The sequence below is a fragment of the Eschscholzia californica genome, unplaced genomic scaffold, assembly GCF_041429995.1.
Source record: "Eschscholzia californica isolate CP2 unplaced genomic scaffold, dmEscCali1.0.p SCAF_3, whole genome shotgun sequence".
Taxonomy (NCBI): Eukaryota; Viridiplantae; Streptophyta; class Magnoliopsida; order Ranunculales; family Papaveraceae; genus Eschscholzia; species Eschscholzia californica.
The window spans coordinates 20,791,501-20,804,812 of record NW_028238420.1 but is presented as its reverse complement, the minus strand read 5'-3'; positions in this window follow the sequence as shown (position 1 = coordinate 20,804,812).

Sequence of the window (13,312 nt, the reverse complement as noted above, 5' to 3'; positions counted from 1 at the left end):
TCTGGATCAAATTCAAGCCAAACTCTTCAATTGGCATCACAATTTCCTTTCACAAGCTGATAGCACGGTGGTAATCTTTGTTGTAGCAGCGGTCGTTCCCCGATACCATATGCAATGCTTTGTCATTACCAAAGGCATATGGAATCGCATAGGGACTTTGCAGAAGTCCTTCTGGTGGGAAAAATCTAAAGGTATATGACCAAAGCATAGTCATATATCTGCCTACCAAAGAAACTGGGCGGTCTTGGTATTCATAACGCTTATTTAGACAACAAGGCTTCTCTAACAAGATCGCTTGGCGCCTTAAAGCTAAACCCAAAGCGATGTCTCAAAGCAAAATACTGCAACCACAGTCCAAACTCTGGCCTGGCTAAGGCATGGCATTCTTGGATCTGAAAGGTCATTCATAAGCATTATGATCTTATAGACATGTTGATTATTCTGAAAATATCATAAATATACCTTCTCAAGTTATTAATCTGATTATATCATTCCCTCTAGTATAGTTAAAACTACCAAACAAGCATGCTCACAACATTGGACTCCGCGGGTTTACCCTTACTATAAAATCAATATTGATGCCTCATTTACTGATATTAACAATAGTATTGATACCAGCCTTATTGTTCATGATTCCCAAGCCACATTCATTGAAGAAAAAGTAGATACTTTTAGAGACACAAGTGAGGAAAGCGAATCCAAGGCTATTTTCTCCGGAATTTGATGGGCGATTGATCATAACTACATGCACATCATAATTGAAAGCGACAACCAAAGTCTAATCCATCATCTACACAATCCCAGGAAAATGATACATTGATAATCTGCAACTCACATAAAGCAAGCAAAAGCTCTCATCCGAAGTTCAACAACATCAAATTCTCCTACATTGCCAGAACTCACAATAACCCAGCTGACAAGCTAGCTATAAATAAATAATCAAGCTACATAATTAGTGTAACACTCTAAATACATTAAAAAATTGTAAATGTTATGCAAGAAAACAACAACCTTATTTTAGAGAAGAGATGATAAGAAAAAATTGATTTACTCAACAAATTAGGTTTACCAAGAAATTAAATTACAAAAAGACACACGGCTATATATCGTTTCATGTATGAAGAATGAGATTCTAGAGAGCTGGGTACATAAGAGAAGCAGACTTCTCTTGATTAACTAAAATTATGGGCTTTCCAACATAAAAGAAAAATGGTGGGCTTCTTGCAAAAGTCAAAAAGAAAAACTAAAAGGTGGATTTGATTTTGGAATAACTTTAAGGGGAAGTCTTTGGAGCTTGTGGGGGCATGTGGCCCACATCCCCTTACTAGCCTCGCCCCTGCTTTCCTGTGGATTTCGATAGGAAGAACATTATCTGGTACAGGCAGTTCCTTAAAGAAAGTCAATTTATGTACTTGTTTTTTTTTATTTTGTCATCTATCAATTTCATAAATAGTTAATATGAACTAAAAGTTTTACATTGTGCAATACTTTTTTTTAGGGCAAACTATAATTTATCATTTTTTTGTTGAAATAAAATTGTCTAGACAAACATTAGTTGTAGATCAAGAAAGCAAAATTCATTTGATAGAAAAACACATTATCCTCCAACAATGTTACTGTTAACATACTAAAATATTTTTTGTAAATCTGTTAGTGACAGTGGGAAACAAATCAAGGAAACAAATCCAACGGCAGGATGAAAGTTTCCAACTCAAAAGCTATATGAAATTTTCAACAAAAAAAAAACTTATATGAAATAAAGTTAAGAGTTATTTCCTTTTTGGCCCCCTACTTTGTGATCATCTTTCTTTATAGCTCCCTATTTTTCCTAAATTCAAATATGACCCCATTTTTTATTTAAATTCCTTCACTACCCTTCCTATAAATATATGTTTAAAGTAAAATTGATAAAAAAAAACATCCCTCCACCTCACATCTCTCTCTTTCTCTAACTCACCTCTCACTCTCTCTCTCTCCGCCTCCTCTCTCTCTCTACCTCACCTCTCACTCACTCTCTCTCCACCTCCTCTCTCTCTCTCTCTCTCTCTCCACCTATCCTCTATTTCTCTCTCTCTCTGTCTTCTCTGATAAGGTCGCTGGCGGGAAACCTTGAAAGAAAAAAAAAAATGTCTCCTCTCTCCTTCTCTAAAACTCCAGCGAAGGGGTTTTCCTTCGCCGGAGGTATTGATCTGTTCAAGAACAGATCAGATCTGTTCTTGAAGAGACCAGATCGGTCTGTTCAAGAACAAACCTACTTCCGGCAAGGAGAAACCCTTTCGCCGGAGTGTTTCAAGAGAGAGAGAGAGGAGAACACTGTTTTTTTTTTATCGCCGGCTGGAAAATTTTCCGGCCATCGACCTTGTCGAAGAAGATAGAGAGAGAGAGAGACAGGAGAGGTGGAGAAAGAGAGAGGTGAGGTGGAGAGAGAGAGGTGAGGTGGAGGGATGTTTTTGTATTATTTTTATTTTAAAACATATATTTGTAGGAAGGGTAGTTAAGGAATTTAAATTAAAAAAAACCATATTTGAATTTATGAAAAACTGGGTGCCATAAAAAAAGCTGACCACAAAGTAGGGGGCAAAAAAGAAATAACTCTAAAGTTAATTATTCATGCAAAATAGGGTGCCATAAAGGAAGCTGACCTTGTCGAAGAAGATAGAGAGATAGAGAGAGAGAGACAGGAGAGGTGGAGAAAGAGAGAGGTGAGGTGGAGAGAGAGAGAGGTGAGGCGGAGGGATGTTTTTTTTTTAAACATATATTTGTAAGAAGGGTAGTTAAGGAATTTAAATAAAAAAGAGAGTCATATTTGAATTTATGAAAAACAGGGTGTCATAAAAGAAGTTGGCCAAAAAGTAGGGGCAAAAAAAAAAAAACTCCAAAGTTAATTATTCATGCAAAAAAAAGTTAATTATTTGTTATTTTATTGCAATTGTATTATTGCAGGTTTTGTATACATTCAACCCGCTTTAGTTTTCTTTTTCTTGACAACCAGAAGGAGTTCAATTTCGCGGTCGGTTTGGGGTTCTATAAGGTAGGCAAGTCTTATTTAGGATGACATTTAAAGGTTTGTATATGACGTGTACGACTCAAAAAGTCTTAAAACAGGTTGTTGTGGTGTATTTAAATCATAATTCTAGATATATTTTTCGTATTATTTTTCGTGATATATCTGTGACTTGTAGCCTGTGTAAAAAAATCTTATTCAGTTCAGTTTGGTGTTGCTTCACTAATACAATATATTGTATGGGCTATGTAACTTTAGAACAGTAAAAAATTTGAATAGTCTACTAATGGTTAAAAGCACATGTTACTCCCTAATTAAAAATATAGAGTATCCAGTGTACTTCAATCACAAATCAAGAGATCTGCACTTCTATTTATTTATATAACTAACAGACAGAAAAATTTGGCAGGAGATGTTCCAAACCTTGATCCCAAAGAGCTTCTGTGGGTGGACGGCGGATACTTCCAAATCTTATCCGCAGGGTCTGGGCCTGCCCCCAGCCCCACGAGACAAAACATGGACCACTTGTGGGAAACGAGGAGAATCTCATTCGCTGTTTGTCTTTGGGAAAAAGCCATCCCGGATTGGAAGAATAAATTTGTCTTTCGTCAATCTAGTGTGGACAGTTCTATAACAGTTAATCATAACATAATCTATGCTATGATGTATTTTTGGGATAATGTGTTGTGAACCAATTTAACATCACTGACTAGAAAGTAGGAATCGGGTGGGCACAAGCGCTCACAAATAATAACATTAACAAGTTGGATTGGGTGGTTTTCGCATTTCACTAAAAGGTATTCGAGTGTACATTTTGCAAATCTCTCGTTCCACCAAAAAGTCGGGCTCATAAAACAGCAGGAGCTCGTGAATGGGGTTTTCAATTTAAGAAGTAACTAACATGGAAAAATGAGCTAAATGATCGAACCACACTTACTGCTTATAAGTTTTCATGTTATTCTTAATTTTTATCTTTCATAAATTTTTATTAGGCTTATTTTCCAAATGGCCCCCAACTTTGTTCCTGCCTGGCCCCCTACTTTAGCAATAATTTCCGTGTGGCCTCTTTTTCTGTTATCTTTAACATTCTGTTACTCTCTCTCCTCCATCTCATTTTCTCTCTCTGCCACATCATCATCTTCTCCGGCAGGGGTCGCCGGCCGGCCAATTTTCCGGTCGGCGACCTACAATATATTTTTTTCTCTCTCTCTAAACTCCGGCGAAGGGGGTTCCCTTCGCCGGAGTTTAGAGAGAGAGTAAGGAGAGAATTAAAAAAAAATTTTTTTTTTTAATGAGAGAGAGAAAAAAAAATTGAAGGTCGCCGGTCGAAAATTTGGCCGGCCGACGACCCCTGCCGGAGAAAATGATGATGTGTCGTGCTAAGATGATGTGGCAGAGAGAGAAAATGAGATGGAGGAGAGAGAGTAACGAAATGTTAAAGATAACGGAAAAAGGGAGCCATACGGAAATTATTGCTAAAGTAGGGGGCCAGGCAGGAAGCTGGTCACAAAGTTGGGGGCCATTTGGAAAATAACCCTTTTTATTAACGGTTAAAAATAATATAAACTTCTGTAAAGCAATACGAGGAACAAAATTACAAGGCCTGAATGCTATACAACAAAATTGGATGGTTAAGAATGTTAGACTTTAATTCCTGCTTTTAGTGAACTATAATGGCTTTGTCTCACGTATAGTTATCTACGATAAGATACACAGATAAGATTGAAACTGTCTAGACGAAGAAGTTATGGTAAGAAGTTTCCTAAGCTTGAAAAATAAAGACATGAGCAAGGACTAGTCCTCAAACTTCGAGTGAATATGATAATCACCCCTTAGAGAAGACAATTGAGAAATCAATACCGAGTTAAAGGTAGAAGTATGGTATTTGATTTCAGAAATGAAGCCGGTCATTACAAAAAATGTTGGAATATATTATTGCTAGTAATTTGAAATGAAAAAAACAGAAATATTAGATGTTGTACACGAAACTTCAAAGCTCGATTATATCGATTCTTTTAGACAGAAATTCGCCCCCTTCTGGTAAAATCACGAGTACACAACGGGTATGGAATTTTGCCTTCAGGATACGATGAAGTCTTTACAACTATCTCGGTTCAAAGTATGTACGCTTTGGCCAAGATCAAGAACACTCTGGAAATTAATCAACTGATAATGCCAAATAAAAAACAACTCCAAAATTCCAAATAACTTGATAATATAAAAACCCAATGACTCTGTTAATAACAAATGCTAGAATGTGAGAGCAGGAGAATGACACAGAATTTCGTTAGATCCAAATGAAGGGTTGATGGTCACTTTATTTATAATAAATGAAAGGATGTGGAGATATCTACTCCCATGGGATGTATCCAATTTAATTAGATGGGCATGGCACCCATTCATCCTCCCTGTTTGACCACGACAAATCACTGGCCACTTTTGAATTTGAAAATTGCCAACAATCCCCCACCATTTTCAAAAATTTAAAAGACACAACAAAACAAGATATTGAAGACAAAATAAAATGAAACTGACATTGGAATAAAAAAAAATTCTTTTTGGCATTATCGTAGAAACTTGTACATACATGATAGGTATCTTGTGCATTTGAACCTTCACTTAGTGCAAACAACTCAAAGCTTTATCAGAATGCTATGGTGAACGTATCTTGAACCAAGAATCCTTTAGTGATGATACCGGAGCCATCGCACATACTTGTTTCGGTGAATCAGAGTGTTCATACTCCGCACATTAATGGCCATGTGCAATATCCCTTTCATGAGTCTTCTTCGGAAAATGCTCTTATTTTCTTAGGTGACGGCCTGATCTCCACACTCACTTAGGTAAGTCCACTTGAGGTGTTTTCGCGAGGCACCACTTAAAGATTAGGACTAATTAAGGATTTATCATCCATCCTTTCTCTTGCAGAAAACTAATACTAGCTCAGAAATGGGAGAATATAAATTGCTAGTATTCCATAATCGCGAAAGCTTTAACTTGTTGGTACCCGTTGAACTTTGCCTATCTATTTCAAGACATAAGTTGGGTTTCCGTTAAAGGCGGTCAACCTTCATTCACAGACCTGAGTCCCATTTCTTTATTCTTAACCGAGACCATTACTTTAGGAAGTCCTTTAGTTAATGGGTCTGCTAAGTTTTTCTTTGTTTCTACATAGTCGACTGTAATTACTCCTGTCTTGAGTAATTGTCTCACAGATTGATGTCTGAGACTCGCGTGTCTCGACTTGCCATTGTAGGTCTTATTTGCAACGTTATAAAGTGTTGCCTGGTTGTCACAATTTATCATGACTGACAGAGATGGCTTCTTCCATATGGGAATTTCTTCTAGTAGGTTTCTAAGTCATTCCGCTTCCTTACTTGCATCTGCTAATGCAATTAATTCTGACAACATAGTTGAATCAGAAATTATGGTCTGCTTCTTGGATCCCCAAGACACAGCAGCACCACCTAAAGTAAAAATCCATCTAGTGGTAGATTTTGACTTTGTCTCATACTATTCCAACTGGCATCGCTATATCCTTCTAATATAGCGGGGTCTCCTTTAAAATGTAAACCATAATCCATGGTTCCCTTCAGGTAACTTAGCACTCTAGAAATAGCTTTCCAATGCTCTGGTCCTGGATTACTAGTAAATCGACACAATACACTGACAGCGTAGGCTATGTCAGGTCTAGTGCAGTGCATCGCATACATTAGACTACCTATAACACAAGCATACTCAACTTGAGCTTGAGCACGACCAGTATTCTTCAGTAATTTAATACTGGGGTCAATTGGAGTTGGAGCTGGTTTATGATTAAAGTGATCATACCTTTTCAGAATTTTCTCGATGTAATGTGTTTGACTTAAAGCCAATACATTATCCTTTCTTAGTATTTTAATTCCTAAGATATCAGCCACCCCAAGATCCTTCATATCAAACTTTGATAAGAATTTCTTTGTTTCTTCAACAGAAGATAGATCAGTTCCAAAAATAAGCATATCGTCAACGTACAAACAAATAAGTACACAACTAGACTTATTTACTTTACAGTAAATACACTTATCTGCATCATTAACGACAAACCCATTTGATCGGACAATATGATCAAACTTTTCATGCCACTGTTTAGGCACTTGCTTCAGACCATAAAGAGATTTTACCAACTTGCAAACTTTCTTTTCTTGGCCTGGAGAAATAAATCCTTCAGGTTGTTCCATATAAACTTCCTCCTCTAAGTCACCATTTAGAAATGCCGTTTTCACATCCATTTGATGAATAACTAAATGGTGAACTGAGGCAAGGGCAATCAACACACGAATTGAGGAGATACGTGCCACTGGTGCGTAAGTATCAAAATAAACAATACCATGCCTCTGTTTAAAGCCTTTAGCAACTAATCTTGCTTTAAACTTATTTATGGAACCATCAGGATTTAACTTCTTCTTAAATATCCATCTACTTCCTATAGGTTTAGCCCCAGGAGGTAAATCAGATAATACCCAAGTTTGGTTTGATAAGATAGAATTCATTTCATCATTTATAGCTTCTTTCCAGAAACTAAAATCTCTGGAATTCATAGCTTCAGAATAGCTAATCAGATCATTATCAATATTCAAAACAAACTTTGTAAAGTCTGTTACTTCACTTCTATCACCTTCTATGAGATAAGTGATGAAGTCAGGACCAAATGAACGTTCAGTTCTAGCCCTCTTACCTCTCCTTGGTTCTAATTCAGGAGGTTCACGAGACTTTGGATGTTCATTTATATTAGTGTCAACAATGGTAGATTCAGAATGAGACAAATTTATGGGATCTACTAAATTATGACCATTAGCACTAGATCTCGTCAAGTTCTTAAAAAATTCTACGTCTACAGATTCTATAATTTCAAAGGTGTCTAGATTTAAGAATCGATGTGTCACACTATTATGAGAATAACCTATAAAAGCACACTTGTAGGCTCTAACACCTAATTTTGGTCTCTTAGGGTCTGGTTTCCTAACATATGCAAGGCAGCCCCAAACTTTTAGTCTACTAAAATTAGGTTTTCTTTTAAACCATTGTTCAAAGGGAGTCACATTTTTATTCTTTAAGGGAATCCTATTCAAAATATAACATGCTGATAATAATGCTTCACCCCATAAAGATAATGGTAAGTCAGAACTAATTAACATTGCATTGACCATCTCAATCATAGTCATATTTTTCCTCTCTGCAATACCATTTTGCTGAGGAGTGTAAGGTGCAGTAACTTGGTGAACAATTCCATGTGTTTGGCAGAATTTAATAAATTCATTTGGATAGTATTCACCACCTCTGTCAGATCTTAAAATTTTAATCTTAAGACCAAGTTGATTTTCAACTTCCGCTTTAAATATCATGAATTTTTCAAAGACCTCATCTTTACTTTTCATTAGATATACGTAAGTATATCTAAAATAATCATCAATGAAGGTTACATAATATTTGTTTACACCTCTAGTTATGTGATTTTTTAAATCACCCACATCACTATGAATTATGTCAAGCAAATTAGAATTCCTAACAATAGATTTATGGGATTTTCGAAATATTTTAGCTTGAATACAAACATGGCATTTACTAGTAGAATTAAAATCACAATTAGAAATCAAACCTAATTTTTTCATATTATTAACATGACCTAATTTACCATGCCATAAATTAACGGAATCAACAATGTAAACCGAAGAATTATTATTTATTAGATTCAACTTAATCATTCTGTTACAAGAGTACCCTTGACCAACAAACGTGCCTCTTTTGGACAATACAAATTTATCAGACTCATACACCATCTTAAACCCCTTCTTATTAAGACAGTCTCCCGATACAAGATTTTTAGTCACATCGGGCACATGATGAACATTTTGAAGAGTTAGAATCTTCCCAGAAGTAAAGAAGAGTTCCACAGTTCCTAATCCCATGACTTTAGAACGGATATTATTGGCTCCTTTAATATCGGTTCCGTCACCGCCAACTTCGTAAGTCTTAAAAAGATTACGGTCATTACAGACATGGATAGTAGCTCCTGTGTCGTACCACCAACCACTGTCGGCATCCATTGTATTGGCTTCAGAAACTGTGGCTATAAATTTTTCTTCGACCATGTTTGCTTGCCCTTTAAGATTTTTCTTTCTTGAGCGACAATCACGAGCATAATGGCCGGGTTTGTTACAATAGTAACAAATTACCTTCTTCTTGTCCTTTGGAGTTTGTTTCTTAAACTTTTTATCCTTCCTAGGCTTTAGAGTATCTTTCTCAGATTTCCCTTCTTCAACCACATTAGCCTTAGGTTGATAATTAGTTTGGGTCTCTTTTAATTCTCGAATACGAGAATCTTCTTCAATACGAAGGTGACGTTGTAGAGAATCTAACGAATAATTTTCTTCATCATGCTTGAGTTTTTTCTTATAGTCGCTCCAAGATGGGGGTAGTATATAAATGATAACCCCCACCAGAAAAACATCCATAAGAGAAATCCCAGCGTTTTTAAGATTGCTAACAATAAGTAAAAATTCATTAACTTGAAGCATAACAGACTTATTGTTAACCATCTTAAAATCCATAAAATTACCAATTAGAAATTTTTGATTACTTGCCTCTTCAATGCGGTATTTGCTGTCCAGTGCTTCCCATAATGCTTTGGCAGAATCAATTGAACGATGAGCATTGTAGATAGAAGTAGACAAAGCGTTCAGTATATGACCACGGGAAAGAAAATCGTCTTCCTTTCGCTTCCTTCGTTTTTCCCTTAATTTAGTCGAGTCTTCAGGAGTCTCATCAGGAATTTTGTCGAGTACCCCTTCTATTATATAGAATAATTTAATAGAAGTCCGAAAGAACTGCAACTTTTCTTGTCACCTTGTAAAGTTTTCTCCATTAAAACTTTCAAGACGTGTGTAGTCTTGATTCATAGTGCGAAGAGATTGAGTCAATGTTGTTGATGCTTCCATTTCAAACTAAGTGAATTTTCTGTCTAAAAATTGTTGGAATATATTATTGCTAGTAATTTGAAATGGAAAAAACAGAAATATTAGATGTTGTACACGAAACTTCAAAGCTCGATTATATCGATTCTTTTAGACAGAAATTCGCCCCCTTCTGGTAAAATCACGAGTACACAACGGGTATGGAATTTTGCCTCCAGGATACGATGAAGTCTTTACAACTATCTCGGTTCAAAGTATGTACGCTTTGGCCAAGATCAAGAACACTCTGGAAATTAATCAACTGATAATGCCAAATAAAAAACAACTCCAAAATTCCAAATAACTTGATAATATAAAAACCCAATGACTCTGTTAATAACAAATGCAAGAATGTGAGAGCAGGAGAATGACACAGAATTTCGTTAGATCCAAATGAAGGGTTGATGGTCACTTTATTTATAATAAATGAAAGGATGTGGAGATATCTACTCCCATGGGATGTATCCAATTTAATTAGATGGGCATGGCACCCATTCATCCTCCCTGTTTGACCACGACAAATCACTGGCCACTTTTGAATTTGAAAATTGCCAACAAAAAAATCAAATGGCAAGTGACATTGAATCAGTAATGTACGATTGTGGTTCAAACTAATGTGAGGGGCTGAAATGGCGAGTCGCGTGGTAAACGGAGTTGAACTTTTCACCGGATGTCAGATCTTCACTCGTACTTATTTTATGGACACCGATAACATTCTTGTGCTTAACCTACGGAAAGAGATAGAACACATGTGACTGTAAGATCCTTAGGACACTAGGGTGGTGCCTGCCAAGTAGTCTCCGACAGTTACATCTCTAAGTTTGGACAATACAAAAGTTGAATCCAATTAAGCCAAGCTAGATTAGGTTGAGTTGTCTGTCTAGGGAATGAGTATCAACTAGACAAGTGAAGCAACAAAATAGAACAACTGGACAGGTTACCTATGTAAAGTAAGCGTCAAGAGAGAAGATGATACAATAAAATACATACTTGCCTAACTCTTTGATTGCCAAGAAAGAGGAAGGATCAAATGAATGTCTTGTTGGAAATATGGGGTAGATCAATGGAACTGTCGGGTAGAAAAGAACTTATTCACTGTGTCGTGGTATGGAGGCCACTGCCTTGAAAGTGATTTCGGAGTAACCGGGGTGCTAATTACTTGATTCCGATCACTCCCCAAGGATTGACCACAGCTTACTTCCTCTGTCTGCTCTAACAGAGAAAGTAATGGAGATAACAGAACTCGAAAACTTGAACAATCAGAAAGAGGAAGATAGCCGATAATGAGTTGTGTGTTTTGTCTCTTGATTTCGGCTAGTATATATAGCCTCTGAGAAAACCCTAACCGCCTAGGAAACGTGGTAGAGAAGTTAAGGGAGTGGGAGATAAACTCAGAAACTGATTAACCCTACAAAATCAGTTAGAGATATACTCAAATACTGATTAGGTAAATCCCGCCGACTTAGTCAAAATCCTAGTTTAAGTAAACCTACTCTTCGTGGCAAAAGAGTCTTTTCACTATAAGCTCCCAAGCACCCAAGCACCCGAGCACCCGGGCACGCGGGCACCCGAGCACGCGGGCTCACGGGCCACGGCCCAAAGGCCCATAAGCCCAATTAGCCCAAATATCCCACTTAGCCCAAATAGCCCAAATAGCCCAAATAGCCAAAGAGTCCAAATTGGTTAAAATCCCAAATGCCTCACATGTGTGCGCGCGCGTGTGGGAGCCTTCTCTACACCACCATGTGCTTTACAATTAATGAGTTGTCAAGCAACTTATTATAAGACACCTTTAGTTTCACTAGTTGAGAGATGTGGGACATTAATTGTCTAGAGAAAGAAAGCTTTGAATGCCATCTTCCCCTTCTAGAGGTGGAGCCCACCCATGTGCTAACTAGAAGACAAATAGTCTTGACTAGTAGTGAGTGGGTGAGGCTCACTCTCAATTAATTATTAGATGGTAATGGGCCCAACCATGGAATCAACAAAATGAGCCCAACCATTGTATAAACCCAACAATCCCCCACAAGATGGCTATCAAAGACTTCTGACTGCTAAGCTGGAAGTGGGACATGTACTTAAGTGTTCAATATCTTTCGATTTGAATTGACACATAGTGGAGTGAGGCAACAACCAAAAATAAATCAACCACGTGAAATTACTCTTGAACTTGGAAATTTCTGGCTGAGACCCCCACAACACATACGATACCCGGTGAGTTCTGCATTCTCCGCGATTCGTTCATGTTCATTAAGTAGGCCCTGAACATACCTTGGGACTGGTGAGCTTTTAAGAAGATTGTTGTCTGTCTTCCATAGGGCGACCTTACACCCTCGGGCTCACGTAGGTGATCTCGGTGAGTCTACCTCATCGTAGGCTTTGACCCCTTACTCGGGTCTGAAATCATTAAGAACTTTGGGAAGTTCATCCTCATCATCATCAGCAGCTAAACACCATATAGTCCGTCTCAATAGGACCACCATTACAGTAATGGATATATTAGCTATCGGTGTATTCATCAAGTCCGTCTCATTAGAACCACCACAAAGGGCTATGAATACATTAAGAGCCTTAGGCTCATCCTTAGGTCAAACTCTGACCCCTCAATGGAGCTCTGCTAGTTTTATTCTAGCTGACTCCGCTCCACGTCACAAGAATGGAAAATCAGCACAGAGGCTTCAACCCCATTCCCTTGGACGTCTCGAGAACTAGTCTCCTCGTTAAGCCTTTAGTAAGTGGGTCTGCCAGATTCTGTTCTGACCTCACATAATCCAAGGCTATTACACCATTTTTCAGCATATGCTTAACTGCAGCATGCCTTATCCTGATGTGTCTCTTCTTGCCATTGAACACATTATTCTTTGCAACTGCAATGGAAGCCTGTGAGTCCCAATGAAGGGAAATTGGTGTAGTTTCCCTTCCCCATTGTGGTATGTCTCCCAAGAGACTCCTCAACCACTCTGCTTCCTGACTTGCCAGTTCAAGAGCGATAAACTCAAACTCCATAGTGGAACGTGCTATGCATGTCTGTTTGGAAGACTTCCATGATACAGCACCTCCACCCAACACAAAAACATAACCACTAGTTGAACTGACTTCATCATTGTCAGTGACCCAGTTAGCATCATAGTAGCCTTCCAGCACTGCTGGGAACTTTCAATAATGCAAGCCTAGATCAATTGTGCCTCTTAAATACTTAAGCAGGCGATGAAGTGCTCTCCAGTGTTCCTCACTAGGGTTATGTGTGTATCTGCTAAGTCTATTTTCTGCGAACGCAATGTCAGGTCTGGTCTGATTCATCAGAAACATCACACTT